Below are 19,844 nucleotides of genomic sequence, written 5' to 3' on the forward strand. Positions count from 1 at the left end.
GCATTTTCTGAAATCCTCTCTGGTGGGCGCAAGCTGCATTCAATAGCCAATTACTGACAAACTATATTTGTATATATTTGTATATTTGTTTTCCTCCTAAAAGTAGACATTCAGGGCTTTCATTCAGTGTGTAGTATGTATATGATAATAATTTATTTATGTTTATATCTGCCTGTCAATCTCTGTGACTTTAAACCTTTATAACTCGCTATGATAACTTCATGAGGAAATGCTCACTTCACAGGGGTGTGATTTTTATTATTATTACAGTATTAGTTTTTTTCTTATGAAAGCAGAGGGTCTTCTGTTTCATACGGTATATAATATGTACATGTCGCTATAGGCCTTATTTTGTGAATAATAGTTGGACCTGAACAACTGCATTCAATATCCTACTGACAAACTGTACATGGGATCAATATTATGTATTTGTTTTCCTCCTAAAAGTAGACAATTAGGGCTTTCATTCAGTGTGTAGTATGTATATGACAATAATTTATTTATGTTTATTTTTATATCTGCCTTCAGAACGATAGTATAACGGTGAGATGCGTTACTGGATCGGTGAGTTTAGTGGTTGAGGTTGACATGTCTGGACATGTTTGAGGAAAGAAGCACAGGAGAGAGAGATGATCAAATAACTGGCTGCTTTGTTGGACAACGCTATCTTCACTTTGTTTGGGCAAAGAAGCAGAGATCAGCGATGGAAAAGAGTTTTATCCACGGCAGATAAGTAATGACGTATTATCGAGGGACCGCCATGATCAACTAACTGCCTGGGACCGAGGCTACGTTGTCACCAGCCAATGCAGCCATCGCTATCCGTTGTGTGATTGTAGCCTTTTTATTCATTATAATTGCAGTGATAAGACCTATATCACAGCCGGGCGTCTCTCTCGATACCGTGGATATAGCCTACACCCTACATCCACAATCACACAACGGATAGCGATGATGGCTGCATTGGCTGACGAAGACGTAGGCAGTAAGTTGATCATGGCGGTCCTTCGATAATACGTCATTACTTATCTGCCGTGGATATAAAGCTCTTTTCCATCGCTGATCGTGCTTCTTGCCCAAACAAACAAAGTGAAGACGCGATGGCGATCCACACAACGGATAGCGATGGCTGGTGAAGACTGAAGACGTAGCCAGGCAGTTAGTTGATCATGGCGTGTGCCGTGTGCGTGTTGAAAACGTTATGAAATGGCGATCGTTGAAGATTATTCTTGGTTTATATACTGGCAGAGGGCAAATCGACACGACTGCGTTATATCTTTTTCCGAGAATGAGAGAGCGATGCAAGGCGATTACAAGGCGCAGTGTGGCCTGGGGCCAGGGAACTCAAACTGCAATGCGATCCGGGCAGAAGAGACTCAGACTCCCCCCACAAAGATTCCTCGGGAGAAACCATGTAGAAACAGGAGGGGAGGGGGAATCGAGTGTATTCACAGACACTAGACTAATACTAGAGTATGGGTAACTCCATTTTAGATGCCCTGACATCTGCGTTGGTCTATGCCGTTGCCGTGCAGACCCATACGTGTAATGGAGGCATTGGAGGAGGGAGCGTCTTCGCCACAGACAGACCTCTTTTCAGGAGGGAGGGGCTTTTTACTCCCGGATCACATATTGGAGCTTCCTGGAGACGATCGCTGTTATTTTCCTCGGTGTCCTGGAGCATAGGACGTTGATGTACAGTAAGCAATAAAAAAACGTATAAAACGTATACATACGCTTCGCGCGTACGGCGTTCGATATTAATAAAGCGTATGGATACGTTTCCAGCATTTTTTGTGTTAAGGAAGTATAACTAACCTGGGGTAGATTTCACATACCGATATTCGGAAGCCTGGGCCATGTGCATAAACGGACCCTGAGTGGCCTAAGAATAGCTGGCATGAAAAAAAGAGCAAAGCCAAACAACTTGCCAATATACTGTTCTGTTTCGGCTGTTATAGGCAGTGGACTGTCAACCCGGTTATATTTGTATCCTTGTAAAATTAATTGTAATGTGTGCGTGTGTGTGTGCGTGCGGGTGAGAGAGACCAAGGGATTATATGTCACAGTGCTGTATCACATCATGGATAATAGAGTAGCAGTTGTGTGTGTGTGTGTGTGTGTGTGTGTGTGTGTGTGTGTGTGTGTGTGTGTGTGTATCACATCATGGGTAATAGAGTATCAGGAGGTGCCAGATGAGAGCAGATGTTCTCTCAGCATCAGAGGGCTCAGACTGAGGCCTAGCTGTGTGTGTGTGTGTGTGTGTGTGTGTGTGTGTGTGTGTGTGTGTGTGTGTGTGTGCGTGTGTGTGTATGCGCGTGTGTGTGTGTGCGTGTGTGTGCCTCAGACTGAGGCATGTGTGTCTCAAACCCCTAACCTCGAATAATGGAGTAAAAATAATGGCTTTCATTGATGACAATGTGTGTAATACCATCACATCTTCAAACCGCGCACGCACGCACACACACACACACACACACTCTTCACTTTGCTCTCTCCATTAGGCAGAAATAAAACCCTCAAATGATCCTTCAAGGATATACCATTATTATAATATATAAATCTATATTTCTGGCATTTGAACCATTGAGACGTTTTGATCACTAAAGTCAGAAGGTGTTTCACGTTCTCCATTATGCTCCGTCCTTCAAGTCCAGGCATGCAGAATGGAGGCTGAATGGCAGCAAGGATCTGGGAAATGGCTTAGCCATGCAAATGTTAGCGCGGCTCATTATGCTAATTCAATCGTTAAGCCATTTAGACCCGAGGACGCATCCGTGTAACTCCATAACCGCACCTTAACCATTATTTTGAACTTTAGCCATCAAATGTACAAGCTCGAGGTTGTAGATCTGCAATTATGTGGCAAAATCATAATTGTTAGCAGATCTACAAGCTACGAGGTTGTAGATCTGCATTTTCTTTTTTAATGTGACGTACATCTTCGAATATATATTTTTTCACAGCAAACTTTTTTGTTGTTCCAGGGGGGCCCTGGAACAACATTATTTTCAGACAGGGGTCGATGGCCAAATTACATATATAATGTTTTGGGGGTTCTTGACATGAAAATGTTTGAGAACCACTGACAGAATGATTTTAGAAGAAGACGTGTTGTAGAATGTGGTCTCCGGTCTAGACGGGTTAAGGGATGAGAAGAAGGCCACGGGCATCTCTCCAGGCCTCGCTCAATTAATGACAATGATTCAAGGTCTGCTCCTCATGTGTCAACGGAGAGAGACACCACATGCATGACGGGAAGCACCATATATGAACACAATGTAAACCACATGTCTGCGTGATGGGGAGCACCACATGTCTGCGTGATGGGGAGCACCATATATGAACACAACGTAAACCACATGTCTGCGTGATCTGGAGCACCAGATGTCTGCGTGATGGGGAGCACCACATGTCTGCGTGATCTGGAGCACCACATGTCTGCATGATGGGGAGTGCCACATGTCTGCATGATGGGGAGCGCCACATGTCTGCATGATGGGGAGTGCCACATGTCTGCGTGATCTGGAGCACCACATGTCTGCGTGATGGGGAGCGCCACATGTCTGCGTGATCTGGAGCACCACATGTCTGCGTGATGGGGAGCGCCACATGTCTGCGTGATGGGGAGCGCCACATGTCTGCATGATGGGGAGCGCCACATGTCTGTGTGATGGGGAGCGCCACATGTCTGTGTGATGGGGAGCACCACATGTCTGCGTGATGGGGAGCGCCACATGTCTGCATGATGGGGAGCGCCACATGTCTGCATGATGGGGAGCGCCACATGTCTGTGTGATGGGGAGCACCACATGTCTGCATGATGGGGAGCGCCACATGTCTGTGTGATGGGGAGCACCACATGTCTGTGTGATGGGGAGCGCCACATGTCTGTGTGATGGGAAGCACCATATATGAACACAATGTAAACCACATGTCTGCGTGATCTGGAGCACCACATGTCTGCGTGATGGGGAGCGCCACATGTCTGCATGATGGGGAGCGCCACATGTCTGCATGATGGGGAGCGCCACATGTCTGTGTGATGGGGAGCGCCACATGTCTGTGTGATGGGAAGCACCATATATGAACACAATGTAAACCACATGTCTGCGTGATCTGGAGCACCACATGTCTGCATGATGGGGAGCACCACATGTCTGTGTGATGGGGAGAGCCACATGTCTGTGTGATGGGGAGCGCCACATGTCTGCGTGATGGGGAGAGCCACATGTCTGCGTGATGGGGAGCGCCACATGTCTGTGTGATGGGGAGCACCATATATGAACACGACGTCTCTCCATATCATGGATAACGGTAGTTCATTGAGAACGTCTTTCTGTTGTTTACAGATCCAACAGCATCGACGGAGCCATATTATGGTGGTGTGACGGACGGACTGACTGGTTTTGCAGGTTTTCATAATAACCTCTCTTTGCAAATAACTGTGAGAACTGTGGCGGTGGCTCAGGGGTAGAGTGGCTGGATAGCAACCACAAGGTTGCCAGTTCGATCCCTGTGGGCTCCCCAAGAGTTAGTGTTGAAGTGCCCTTGAGCAAGACACTGAACCCCTAATTGCTCCTGATGTGCTGGTTGGTGCCTTGCATAGTTTCCGCCGCCATCGGTGTGTGAATGCATGTGTGAATGGGTGAATGTAATGCACAATCTATGTAAAGCTCCTTGGATAAAGGCGCTATATAAATGCACCATTTTAGAACGGCTTACAGTACATTTCAGAAGGCAGTTTGATATTAAATAAATTGGACTGATTCCAATAACTATGTATACTCCCCTGTTGGGACAACGGAGCCCAAAGCAGTGAGGCTTTCCCAGTCAGCGGTATACACACTCATACATCTGCTGATGGCTCTGCAATGCATTTTAAAGCGAGCTTCGCTGAAATGTTCCAACGCCACGTAAAGGAAAAGACATTTGCTGTTCCCAAAAGTAATCATTAAAAGAAAAAAGGGTTATCCGCCTGTTATGTCTACGGGTGATTTCACTCTATATGGGACATAGAAGTGGGACAGCTATATGTAACTTTGTAACTTTTTGAAACACTTTGCTGTCCATCCAGCATTGGGGCTGAAAAAAGGGCACTTTTGGACAAAAATAGCGACAATAGCAGATATATCAGCTATTTTTGGGGCGCACCCTTTAGCTAGTGGATATGAGGTGTATACGACATGGATTTCTAAACAAATGTGTTCAACGCAAAATGCTTTGTTCAAGTTCAGGAGACTTCGGAGAAAAAAAGCAATTCTCCTGAATGCTATAGCCTTCCGGCATGTCATGGAAAGGAGTGGCATTTCACTATAGTAAATGCTGCATTCGTGGTCTGGAGAGGGCAGTTGTTTTACAGACGGGTAAAAGGGCAGGGGCTGAAGCCCCCTCTGATGTCTATGTGTTCACGTCCCTGCCCACCCTGCCCACATACTGAAGAATGCATTATGAGGGTAACAAGGACGGTCGCCCACAAACCGGCTACTCACACCACACATTGGTGTATTAGGGAATAACGGCTATAGGCATCGTTTTATATGCAGTCCCATTTGAATATCTGCAATAACAACGTTGCATTATTACAACACATGCTTTCTGAGTATTTATGCTCAAGAGAGGGTAGATACGTGCTCATTCCATCTCAGTCAAATGCTATAGGCCTGTATGTCATTACATGCATGGCTGTGCCATGCTATCCTACATGAGAATATCTACTCTGTACAGAAACATCTGATACAAATAAAATAATTTGAGCCGCCCCATGAATTGGAAACATAAAAGGGATGTTTAAGACCTTAATGAGGCTCATATAGGGCTTTGCGCCTCTTCAGCAGAATCTCTTCACATACAGTATAGTGTGTGTGGGGGGGAGGTTGATATTGATGAAGCTCTGATTCACTTGGTTTGTGATTTGATTCCAGGCTTTTTTTGCCTGCGTTATAAAATTGCAATAGTGACGATAGAGGACTAGGCTTAAAGGCCATAACGAACATCAAAAGGGGTTGAAGGCATAAGAACGCTCGTTATAATATTCATAATCATGTGTTGTGTAGGATGACTGTAGAGTGTACATTTTGAATTCTGGACTTTTACTTGTAAGAGAGAAATTCTACACTGCAGTATTGATACTTTTACCTAAGTAAAAACAATTGAGTAATTTCTCTACTAGTGGTATTATGAATAGCCATGGTTTCTGTGAGAAGGTCACCTGTGAAGCGGATTATCTGAGTGTGCAACTACGTACGTGTTGCAATCTGCATCACAGAGATAGATGACAGTCTGGCCAATTAAGTAGAAAGTTAATGGCTCATATCAGACACCGCCAAAAGACGAAGGTAATGGGGTTCAATGCAGCAAATCGCCCAGAAAACACATGTTGTACTAAGCAGACACCTGTCAATGTGACAGCACACATTCACATTCACACTCTGGTGTGACCTTTACAAATAATCCAACGTTGTTTTACATAATATTTTATAGATGGCATATTCTTCACAATAAAAATGGTTAATGGTTGCATTTATACAGCACTTTTATCCATGGCGCTTTACATAGATTGTGTATTACATTCACTTGCACGCACGCACGCACATGGCGGAGGAAACCAAAAGCTCCCAAAGAATCGACAAGGGTAATGACGTCGACTATCCAGTCACTTCTTAAGATCCTTGAATCAAAGCTGAAATCCCGCCCAGGTAATTTTCTGTTGCAGTGTCTGAAAACTCACTTATACTCCATGGCTCTATAGAGTGTCAGCAGATATGGCAGATTTTACTCTGAAAGGTCCCCCCATTCCGTTCCCCACTAAAACCGGTAGGCATAATGTTCTTACCTCGCAATGGTCACTCTAAAGTCTCTCTAGAAGCGTTAATATTCCAAACAAGAGGCTTGTTGAAGTCAGAAATGAAGACAGGACATTGCCCATCTGGTCAAAACCATGGAGAGCTCCCTAGATTAGAAGATACGAGCCATTCTTTCTGAGCCATAAACAAGGATGGCAGCGTGCATGCGCAAAACAGCAAGGAGTACGGTGAAGAAGGAGAGATAAAAGATCATACATCATACGTTACCCAACCAATATTGAAACATATCGTAATTACGTCACCATTTACAGCCTGCAGTTATAACCCGGCTTTAGTATTCAATTGCAATGTTTTACAGGCCTCTTATGGCCTATAGTGTAGACACTCGACATAGTGCAGTTCTAGTTTTAAATAGTGAACACAGTGTAAGCTACATGAGACATGTAGAGTACACACATTGTGTCGGCTATTAAAGAGAACAATAAGCATTATGATCGTTATGAAGTAATATGGAATCATTTAGAGGAGGATGGGACGGGGGGTGGGGTGGGCATTGTGCAGGCCTTTGCAGCCCATTTCCCTATAATAGTCAGTGAGAATTAAGCAGCGGTTACTTATGCTCTGCTTTCAAGGAGGATTGTGGGAGTTATAGATGGTTAGATGATGATAAACAATAGTCCTCTAATCCCTGCTCTGCTGCAGCAGCCTGGATAAAAGTTATAGACACGCCTTGGTCTAAAAGAGACATTTAGTCAATACCCAAAAGCTAGTGGTGTAAAGTAACTACAGTAATTACAGTAAGTACTGTACTTAAAGCTGCTATAAGCAATAATACATAAATTTACATTTGGTACTATAAGTTGATGCCTGACGACTTTTGTACTTTTACTAAAGTACATGTTTTATTCCGGACTTTTACTTGTAACGGTTATTTCTTTCTAAATACATTACACACTATGTCTGAGAGTTTATTATCTTTGCCCATGAAGCTTTCAGAACGTTCCTCTTCCATGACCATCATCATCCATCACCATTCCATCATCTCTGAAATGTTTGACATCTGAAACATTTTCTAAATATGAATTTAAGCACATACTACTTCTGTCTGGTTTTACCTCGGTCATGCTAAGTTAAGTAAAACATTTGAGTACTTTTCCCCACGACTGCACTTAGCTAATACTGAACAGCTCATTTTCTTCCTATAGGACACAGAATGGTTTTATGGAATTGCAAGTGAAACTGTAACCATGTGACAATAACCCTCGGATCAGGAGCATTATACCAAATTAATCACACCCGTGGGTGCTCTCTATAAGTGCGTCCCACACCCACAAACTCTTCCTCTTTTCTTCCTCCTGGTCGGTAAGAGCTTATACCAGCTTGTGATTTGACTATTAATTCCTCACGGTACTGGAATGCCTACTTTGGGCTGCCTTCTATGTGGCACCCCCTTGGCGCGTCGTGATTCGTGAGGCTGTCTCATCATCTATGTTGTCTGTTGCAACTTGCAGTTGACGGTTGTGTTCGTCACGTGCGATACATACTTAACTCACGTTCCCGTTGGTGACAGCTGTGCGTGTGCGTGAGATATACTCACATTCCTATTTGGTAAGTGTGTATTGTGTAATGTGTTCTCCGCTGCAGGTATAGCATAGCCTATACTGTATATACTGTATTATATATATATACTGTATTGTGTAATGTTTTCTCCGCTGCAGGTATAGCATAGCCTATACTGGCAGCACTGCACACAAAGCACTCGAGTGGCTTCTGCTAGCCTGGCTCTGCTGTCGTTTACACTATCGGCTACGGCCGTCTTCTTTGGTGGTATACATGTTGGCCTCCCGCGTCTTGGACAGTGCGCTGTCGCCACCTATACCTCTGGAGCGTGGTTGCAGTCAGGCTTTGCCTTGTTTAGAGGGGTTTTTTGTTACAGATTTTCTTGCAATTGATTATTATTAATTGTTAATATTGATATTGGCAATAGAATATTCATTTTATGATGCAGCAATTCCGTCCGCCCTTGATTGGGCTTGCATGTTACTTTGCTGCATGTGTGTTTCTCCAAACTATTCAGTAAGCTACATATTGGCTTTCCCTGCTGTATTGTTGCAGTCAGGCTGTGCCTTGTTTGGAGTTTTGATTTATGATCTTCCTTACATTGACTATTATGTATTGTTAATATTAACAATATAATATACATTTTATAGACAGGCAGCAATTCCGTCCTATGTTCTACAGTATTATTGTGCATTATGTAAAAAGTGCAGTAGGCCTATGTCCTGTTTTTCTTCTCTTTTCACCTCGTTTCACCGCTGCCGCTATTCATGTAACACTGGAGCTTGAAAAAGGTCAGTAGACTGGATGTGAAATTAATTAAGACACTGGAAAAGAAAAGCATTGGAACAAAGATTTAGTGAGGAGAGTTGAAGAAGTACGTCAGGGTGTTAAGGTGTCTTTTTTCTCTCTCTCTTCCATTCAAATCACGGCTTCATGCCGAGACGTCATAATTTAACATTAATCCATTTAGGACTGCAGACCAGATTCTACAAAATGTCTTCCAAATCATGACAGTTTTCTGATAAAAAAAAAAAATCATATGTTTCTATATCAGTGGTTCTCAAACTATTTCATGTCTAGGACCCCAAAAATTACATGTAGAAGAAAACATATGAGTTAAAAACATTCGCTGTGAAAGAATATATATCCAAAGATTTGCACAGGTTTTCATACACTCAGTCGCTCTGCTATTTTTCAACAGCTAAAGCTTAAAAAATAATGGTTAAAGTGGTTTAAAAAAGCTATAAGGTGACACAGATGCGATTCCCGTCCAAATTGGGTTAAGAACTTTTCGCGGGGTGATTCAGGACTCTGATGTGGGACTCTTTCTGGGACTTTTTCTCCTTCTTTTCAGACCACCGGAGGCAAAGGTAAATAAGCTCAGAAGAGCTAACAATCTATCGACCGACCAGCGTGATAAAATATCACACCTCGTGGCCTTGGACTAAATCAAAACGGTCCAACAAAAGCCAAGCCTGCGAGGATTTAAGGTCCATGGCGCCGCACGGGGCTGTCTCAGGCAACAGCTGTGACTGAATCAGGGATAGATGGATGGACAGAGAGAGAGAGAGAGAGAGAGAGAGGGAGCTGATCCACTTGCTGACCTGCTGTCGGCAGACTCGGCATTGAGCAATCTTTTTATAGGGCTTTATATGTGACCATACCATTAAAGTAGCTATAAGCAATAATATGTCAAAATGTTTTGCCCTTTTTATTTTTTTCATTCAGACAGGGTAAAAAGCTCCCAGGGTAAAACGCTCCCAAATAAAATGTAGGCTCGGTGACACATCTAGGGGCCACAATCTGCATTCAAAGATGTTCCTAGAAGCTTTGTCATTGGTCGGAAAAAAACCCCGGTTGCAATGACTAACCAATCTGGAAGTATACAGGCAAATCGACCAATGACAAAGCTTCTAGGAAGATTTTTGAATGCAGATTGCGGCCCCTAGATGTGTCACAGAGACAATTCTTTTGGGGGGGGGGGGGAGCATTTTACCCCCCTCTCTTTAAAAATAATAAAAAGAACGATGTACCAAATTTCCCACACCACAACCCCCGGCTGCCGGACTAATTGCAGTAGTGTCCACCGTGCAATATGCTGACGGTATTAACATGCCACTTGGCCATGCGGCAGCTTGTCAATGACGTCCTTTAATGAGGCGACTCCACACCATAATTCATACACCTCTGACCTATGGCTAAGCCCTCTTTAAGAAGGGCACTATACCGCAATAAATACAGCAATGGCTGAGTCAGCAGCAATGTGCTAAATGGAGGGGTTTATACATTCACATTGTATCCATGTTTTCTACACAATAATAAGGGAAAATTAGTAGGAGTAGGATGTGACTTGTCAAACTAGGGGGTTTTCGTGATTATGAATCCATTGCAAGCATTAGTTTTGCACACAAAAAACACTCCTTTGCCTAAAAATGCCCATAGCCGTCGTCACAAATGTGATGAGGTCAGCACACAAGTGGCTATGGCTGAATTTAGCCTAAGGAGTGTTTTCGTGCAAAACGAATTATTGGAATGGATTCAGCATCATGAAACCCCCCATGCTACTTAAAGCCTAATGATTTTTTATATTGGTTGTTAATGGTACCCCGACTTTCAGCAGCTGTCACAAAGTTGCCCAAGGGAGTTGGGTTGGAACATAATTATGTTATAGTAGACACCTTTATGGACACATTTGTGAAGAAAGCTATAAGCATTTATTATTATTTTTGCAGATTTGCCACACATTTCACTCATTTTATCTAACTAAAATGATCCACAAACATCGACCAATGACAAAGCTTCTAGGAAAGTCTTTGAATGCAAATTGCGGCCCCTATGAGTCACAGAGACAAAGACAAAAAATTTAGAGCGTTTTACTCATCTCTGAATACCAATAAATAAATAAATAAATACATAAGTAAATAAATAAATAATAAGGTTATTCAAATGTTGACATATTGCTTATAGCAGGTTTAAGAGGGCTGCATGCTGCTATATTTTGGTCATGTGGTGTCAATGTGTTCTCTAGCATGCAAGTTCAACATCAGAGGGATCGACCGTCTCTATACAACAGGGCCGACAATCCCAGGGCAGCAGTCAGCGGTAGAGTGGCCGGTTGAGCAGCCAGTTCGATCCCCATGTGGGCTCCCCCAGAGTTGGTGTCAAAGTGTGCTTGAGCAAGTCTCTGAACGCCTAATTGCTCCCGGTGTGCAGGTTGGTGCCTTGCATGGTTTCCTCCGCCATCAGTGTGTGAATGTGGTGAATGAAATTGCGACCATAGGTCACAGATATAGCACCCACATCAAAACAACACATAGCACAATACAAAAGCATGAGGTCCCCCACTGTGTACAGAACCATCTATCGCCAGGGCAGTTTGTTTAATGCTGCGATGGCTGAGGGGACTAAACTCCTGCTAACGGACATTTTTCCAGATGGCATTAAAAAAGCAATAGGCCTACAGGGATGAGCAATTGTCATTTGATATTGAATGTGCTAACCGTGTGGCATGTGATGGCCATACTGTTCATATCAATGCACAATCCATTATGTGAAGCGCTTTGGATAAAAGATATTTACCATTTACCATTTACAATCCAAGATAATTTATGCTGAGCACAGACAGAGTGATTTCAATCAAGGGAAGGCAACGCAATAAGCACCTGTACTTATCCAATCATACTGTAGTATTGTGTTAACCAGTCATTCGGCCAACATTGACTGGCGGCCTTAGCTAGGTTTCAACGGTTTTAAGTTGTAACGGCACCGCATAGTGGAGAGCTATGATTACTTAATTAAGAGGTAACACGCTGGACGCCACTTGAAAGCTAACAGCCAGATTTAATTTGCCGAACCCTCAGTAATCAGTAATTTAAGCAACTTGACGTTCACAGCCAAACAGCGAAAGGTAGTCGGGTCGTTCTTTCACTCCCAGCGCGACTAACGGCCCGATCTTCTGTGACGTGCTATGCACAATTAACTGTCAGAGTCTGATTTACCATTGGGCTAGGGTACGTGGGCTACTGCTGGTGGGTGAAATTGCTATAAGTATTGCAATCCAATCCAAGTGAGATTTGTGTTTAGTTATTGCAGTTATATTTCTGGTTTAAACATTGAAAGCTTCTGCTCTGCTGCAGTGCACTGCAGCCAGTCTGCTGTCTGCTCTTATGTCTGCACTGTCTGCAGACATGTCTGCTGTCTGCTCTGCTGTCTGCATTGCTGTGTTGTGGGGTATAGCTGTGGAAAGCCTGCAGTCTAATTTAGCCCACCATGTCTGTCTGTCTGTCTGTCTGTCTCTTTTGGGGGGCTGGGTACCCCAAAATTAAATCAAAATAACCCCTTCCCCCCAAAAAAAAAATAAGTTTCACCCAGAGCAGGAGAAAGTAGAAAGTGTGATATTTTAAACACTGGCTATATATAGTGCTTAAAGAACACTTTGTGTACTCTGTACACACGTATCTGGCTTATAGATTTGGTCACAGGTGAGGATCGAAATCGTCAACCTTTGGATCTAATCTACACTCCCCCCTTCACCAAGTTCAACAAGTATACACAACACTTCCACCTTCACCAAGTTCAACACGTAATCAGTAGCTTCCTGCTTCAACCCACGGTGGAGGTGTCCCATGGGGCTCCTAATAGGACGGGTCAGACTAGGCAAAAGAGCCATTTCCCCATGGGGACAATGACAAGTACCCTCCACAAAAAAGAAAAAAACAAGCTATTCTTCAATGTTCTGTGATCTTGTAAAGTATGCTGACGCTTAATAATTTGCAGGAACGTGCACACACAGACATCAAATGGGGGCTTGAGCCCTTGCCCTTTTACCCGTCTGTAAAACAACTGCCCTCTCCAGACCACAAATGCAGCATTTACTATGGTGAAAGAAATGCAAAATGCCACTCCTCTCCTTTCCATGCCATACCAGAAGGCAGCATTCAGGAGAATTGCATTTTTCCCCCCAAAGTCCCCTGAACTTGAACACAGCATTTTGCGTTGAACTAATTGGTTTTCGAAATCTCCAGTGGGTTGCTCCCCGGAAATAGCAGATCTACAAGCTCTCAACTTGTCGCAGCGCAATTTTCCCGTGCAAAAGTGCCCTCCAATACGGGACGTCCTCTTGCCCGGCGTGCACACACTTCTGTCCCACACCTTTGGCTCAGGAGGTGGAACAGCACAACAAAAGGGTTTCATTCTGTCATTGTGTCAAAGCGTCCTTGAGCATTCAGAAGAACTCCAAACTGCTCCCACTGAATAGTGACGTGCATGATTGCCTCCACTGTCGGCGTACGGATGTTAACAATGCTTTGGATAATAGTTTAAACATTTAAAAACTGTGTACATTGGTGACTATAACTATAATGTAGAGGCCTAGAAAAACTAGTCAACTAGTACGAACAAGGTTGACTACTAGTAGTACTAGTTACTAGTCCACTATAGTTGACTAGTCGACTAGTTGCTTAAAGCCCTAGCGTGTGTGTGTGTGTGTGTGTGTGTGTGTGTGTGTGTGTGTGTGTGAGAGTGTGTGTGTGTGTGTGCGTGTGTGCGTGTGCGTGTGTGTGCACATGTGTGCGTGCATGCGTGCGTGTATATATATGAATTGTACACAACTATTTTGTCAAATCATTGTCTCAGGCCATTTATTGCTGTGCACTTTCCTAAATTGTTGAAAAGGCTCAAGGTTGTGTGGACTGGAATGGACTATGATCTCTATCTGCATGCTTATGAACCCATTACACTACTTTGGAGTTGAGTGCACTTTCTTTTATTTCTGTTCATAATATCGATAGGCGTCTCCATACCATGGTTGGAGGCACTCTCCATATTCCTCTATTGATTTGTTTTTTTGGATCGAGCAAACAAGATAAGCTGAGTCAATCGAGGACACGTGAGTGAAAATGGCTGCTATAGTCCAGGGGCCGGGCAAGACATAACATGTTTGTAGTTTTGTATTCCTGCATGTCTCTAGTTTATATTTTGGTATGATAACTCTTCCAATTCAGTAATGCTTTATCACCAGTTATAATTAATTGCATTTTTATAGCGCTTTTCCAAGTGCTCAAAGCGCTTTACAATGGTTCATTCATTCATACATTGGGAGGAGAAGGAGCGAACAGTCGACGCCAGCGTCCTCACTTCCCACATTCACACAACAATGGTGGCAAGCTTACACCAACCGAATCATTGGAGGCAATGAAGGGTTCAGTGTCTTGCCCAAGGACACTTCGATATGTAGACAGGAGGAGTCGGGATTCGAACCGCCGACCCAGGGATCATTGGACGACCTGCTCTACCTCCTGAGCCACAGCCGCACCAGTTATATGTGACCATACCATTAACACCCTATATAAGGCAAAAATGTCCGTGCAACAGTAGTTTTGCACTAAACTGTCGTGCAAAACGAATGCTTGGAATGGATTCACAATCATGAAAAACCCCTAGTTTGACATGTCACATTAAATAATGAAATTTGGACATTTTTTATGTATGGTGGTACAATTTTACAATTTAGGCATTTAAGCAGATGCTCTTAATCCAGAGCGATTTACATTAAGCAAGAACAAAAAGCACGGCAATACATCACATACATACAAAGTAGTTATCATGAGTCATACGTAAGCTAAGAATCTAACAGTGGGATATCTATATAATGAACTATGCATGTATACTTTATATAGTGTTATGTCTACATAAAAGGTGGTACCAATTCATGAAAATATCAGTGTTGGCCCCTGCACTACTACACCATGTCTGTATTCTGAGAAAATCGGTTGCAGTATTTTCTCACCACCAGAGAGGGGGGGGGGGGGGTACAGTACACAAGGTTTATTTTCCTAGGATAGCTGCATTTTTTACGGCTTGTGATTGGTTGTCAGTGGAGTAGGGAGCGCTGGGCTGTGTTTTGGACAGCACGCACATATGTGGTTATATGCCTAACCTCACAAAACTATGCCTAAACCTAACCATAACCTCACAAAACTATGCCTAAACCTAACCATAACCTCACAAAACTATGCCTAAACCTAACCATAACCTCACAAAACTATGCCTAAACCTAACCTTAACCTCACAAAACTATGCCTAAACCTAACCTTAACCTAACCATAACCTCACAAAACTATGCCTAAACCTAGCCATAACATCACAAAACTATGCCTAAACCTAACCTTAACCTCACAAAACTATTGTTGTGGACTTACTTTCTGGTGCATTGGAGGTGCGTGGTAATGATGCCACAACAACAAGGGTTTCCATAAGATGTTTACTTGTCAGAACGTCGGCAGAGTTACAGAACTGTTGCAGATAATGTTGACAGAACTTGCCACAAATAACGGCAAGTATAGTTAAACTCACACTCTTTGCATAAGTCTTTCTTTGGTTGTTGTCGGTCCGTGGTTCTCAGGCAGAGACGGAGGAGGAATCACTCAGACGTCCATACACATAGAAAACCGGAAAACAACACACTAAACTGGCGGGCTCCACAGAAACTACCCAGAACCCTCTGAGGCTAAGATCCAATCAGAACACATTAGACTTAGTAACTACACACACTATAGGCTTACAGTAGCAAGGCACAGGATGGCAGTTCCCTCGTTACACCATGCCTAAACCTAACCATAACCTCACAAAACTATGCCTAAACCTAACCATAACCTCACAAAACTATGCCTAAACCTAACCATAACCTCACAAAACTATGCCTAAACCTAACCATAACCTCACAAAACTATGCCTAAACCTAACCATAACCTCACAAAACTATGCCTAAACCTAACCATAAGCTCACATAAACTATGTCTAAACCTAACCATAACCTCACAAAAACTATGCCTAAACCTAACCATAACCTCACAAAAACTATTATGTTGTAAAAAAAAAGGTTGGAAGTGGGATTTTAACTCATGAAGCAAGTCGGTACCCCCCTCTCACCACCAGAGAGGGGGGTACACATCAGAGCAGGGGAAATGCCAGACTGCAGCTTTAAAGCGCATCATCAGTTATCTACTCACTCAACACAAAGCCCACATTCAAAAAGGAAACTAAACCCAGATGAAGGGCAGTAAATATGACAGCGACACTATCTATAGCATGGTGGGCCCTAATATCTGCACTGCTGAATCAGCAGGGGCATTCAGAACGTGTGTACATTGTTGTTATCCATCCATCAATCCATCTTCAACTGCTTATCCGTAGTCGCGGGGGCAACAGCTCCACCAGAGTGTTCCAGACTTCCCTCTCCAGAGTGACTTCCTCCTGGGGGATCCCGAGACGTTCCAAGGCCAGTGAATGTGTTTCCTCCAACTGCGACTTGGTCTTGCTCGGGGTCTCCTCCCAGTGGGACATGCCTCAAGGACCTCCCTATAGGGAGACGCCCGAGAGGCATTCTGGCCATATGCCCGAACCACCTAAGCTGGCTCCTTTCCAGGCGAAGAAGCAACGGCTCTACTCCGAGTCTCTCGCGTGACTGAACTTTTCACCCTATCTGTGATGCCAGCCACCCGTCGGAGAAAACTCATTGTCGTTAGTGGGAACGAAAACACAGGCCTGCGCCCCACCGGAAGAGGAGGGCCTAAGGCGGAGCAAACGGGTAAAGTCCTGCTATTTGACCATCTGTTTGGCACCGCCCCCAGAGGGAAATTCAAAGGAATAAAGGGTGCTTTTTTTGCCCATGGTTTCCCAGATTGGGTGAGGCCTGAAACACAACTGTTCCATGACACTCATCAAGATGTTGGATCAGTCACTCTGAAATAAATAGGCTATCAGTGCCAATGACCAACATGCCACAGACTGTGGCACAGTCCATTCCATTTGGCATTCAAAGCAAACTCGATATTCAACACCCTTCTGAGACCCCTTTCAGACAAAGAGATTGCTTCCTTATAACGTGTGTCCAGAGAAGAAAAAAAAAAACGTGTTAAACTAGACGGTTCAAGGTCTCCAGCAGGCGCCCCATGAAGAGAAAGCAATTCATTTCCCCAGCGCTGCCAACAAAGCCTTGCCTGCATATATGTGTGTATGTGTGTGTGTGTGTGTGTGTGTGTGTGTGTGTGTGTGTGTGTGTGTGCGTGCATCCTGTTGCTTGCAGGTCAATGTGCGTTGGTGTAATATGTCTCCAGCATCGCTACAGCTGTCCAGAATGCCCAATCCCATGCACCAATTCCACTGTCGCACACTATGATTCCACCACTACAAAATGACTATGTAACTAATACCACAAATGACCCTCTGCAAAGATTATAAGTCCCTATTGACCATATGCACACAACTGCCACCTTGCCAGCAAGGTGGTAACTACAGTATAGGTGAAATTTCCCATTGATAGCCCATTCATCCAGACAGAAAAGTCCTACCTAATTGTATTACACCCATTCTTGAGATAAGGGACAAAACTTTTTTCAAATCAGATTTTTTTTTTTCTTTAAGATACATTCAAATCAAATGGATGTATTTGTAGACACAGGTCTCAACTACCAATCCTGAGAAGGAACAGGTTTTTCGCATAACATTTCTTTCTAAAATGGGACATTTATGCACTTCATAACTGATTCATGTCAACTCCGTCAGACACACTAAAATCCCTTTTATTTTAATTTGATAATTTCAACAATAATATAAAGTCCTCAGTTATCTTATAATAGCTTTCAATAATCAAGTTAAGTAATACAATTATTTTAATATTGTTTTGTTCCAAAATCACACTATTATGAAATATCCAATTTCTCAAATCCGTCATTTCAACCTTTATTTTCAATATTATAACATGAAAACCATTTCAGTTGGTGTTTCAATACATAAGCACAAAGGATTTGACATTGAATCGTCTATTTCTTTATTTCTTTGGAAATTAACAAAAACATCACGGGACCAGCGTCTGACGGAGTTGACGAACATCTGACGGAGTTGACAAGTTGAACTGATTTAGGTTCTAGACCACCTAGGATCTTGATTCTGGTGACTAATCCCACATTTTCAAGGATGAGGAATACAGTGGTACTATTTATATTGGCCCTGTGACCATGGCAGCCATTTTCAAAATGGCCACCAACTTTCTGTTATTTCCCAATAACTCAAGTTCTACACCACCTAGGATCTTGATTCTGGTGACTAATCCTACATTTTCAAGGAGGAGGAATACAGTTTAAAAAATGGTGGACCTGCTATTATTTTACCAATTTAGTCAGGGAATATTATCAGAATAATGTCAAATCTGTGAATACATTTCTTACCAAGACATTTTTTCACCAATGTGTTTGTAAAGGTGTCTACTAACATATCCCACATTGGTTGTCTCCACCAGGCCGAAGGCATGGGGGGAGAGTATGTTTTGCACTCCGTCCGTCCGTGTGTCCGTCCGTCCGTCCGTCCGTCCGTGTGTCCGTGAGCAGCTAATCTCGGCCACTGTTAACCCGGTCGATGCCAAATTTTGCACACACACTCCCTGGATGCCAACGATGAACCTCTGCCCCAAACTTTCCAGAACGGCCTGTTATAGCGCCACCAGGAGGCCGCTTTGTGCAAAACAAGTTTTTGCACAGTACACCTACAGATTTTGTCCAAACATCACAGTCTCTCTAGAGCCATTCAACGAAACGGGTCTTTCAGATTTCTCACACTCCATCCTGATTGGTTAACATTGGCTTCCAAAGTTCACAGGAGTGCTCAGTTTCAAACAAAATGCTGCAAATCATGAACACATCGCGTGATTTCCCTGAAATTGTGCACCCACATTCCCACTAGGCCGAGGACGAAATGCCACATGAACAATTTCAACTCAGCCTCAAGGTGGCGCTATAACTGGCCGAAAAGTGTTTTTACCTCTAACTGCACGGATCTGTGGATAACTTTGTATGCCAACTCCCTAGAGGCCAAGGAAAAACCTTTGTCTGGAATTTTTCACATCTGCTCTTTATAGCGCCACCAGGAGGCCGACATATGTAAAACACATTTTCTATTATTACTCCTTCAGATTTTATCCAAATTTCACGCAAATCGGTACACATGATCTCCATAGTCATGTGATCAAGACAGGTTTGTTTGATTTCTCATATTCCATCCTGATTGGCCACGATTGGCTCCTACAGTTTTCAGGAGTAGCCCGCTTTGTACAAATGGCCACAACTCCTCAACGCAGCGTCCAATTGCGATCAAACTGTGCACGCATATTCCCACTAGGCTGAGGAAGAATCCTGGTGGAGACCTGTGCCCAGAAGGGCACTTTTTCTAGTTTCTATTGAACCACCCTAGGGGCATTTTTGACAGCTGCTGAAAGTTGGGTACCATACCAAGTGGCTATGGCCAAACTAGGGAGTCTATGGCCAAACTAGGGGTCAAACCCCTTGGGCTAAATTCGGCCATATATCCACTTGCCCAAATGTGCTGACCTCATTTTGTGATGACGGCTATGGCCGTTTTCAGCCCAAGGAGTGTTCTTCGTGTATAGCTAATGCTTGGAATGCATTCAGAATCATGAAAACTCCC

The 19,844-nt window shown here is 43.4% G+C and overlaps 1 protein-coding gene across 3 annotated transcripts in view; it reads right to left on the minus strand.

Moving 5' to 3' along the window:
• Positions 1–19,844, minus strand: part of ctnna2 (catenin (cadherin-associated protein), alpha 2) — a gene marked incomplete at its 5' end in the record, with an annotated part of 572,500 nt that overhangs the window by 376,045 nt on the left and 176,611 nt on the right. The window lies entirely within an intron of this gene.

Source organism: Protomyctophum parallelum (assembly GCF_964188405.1).
Source record: "Protomyctophum parallelum genome assembly, chromosome: 5".
Lineage (NCBI taxonomy): Eukaryota > Metazoa > Chordata > Actinopteri > Myctophiformes > Myctophidae > Protomyctophum > Protomyctophum parallelum.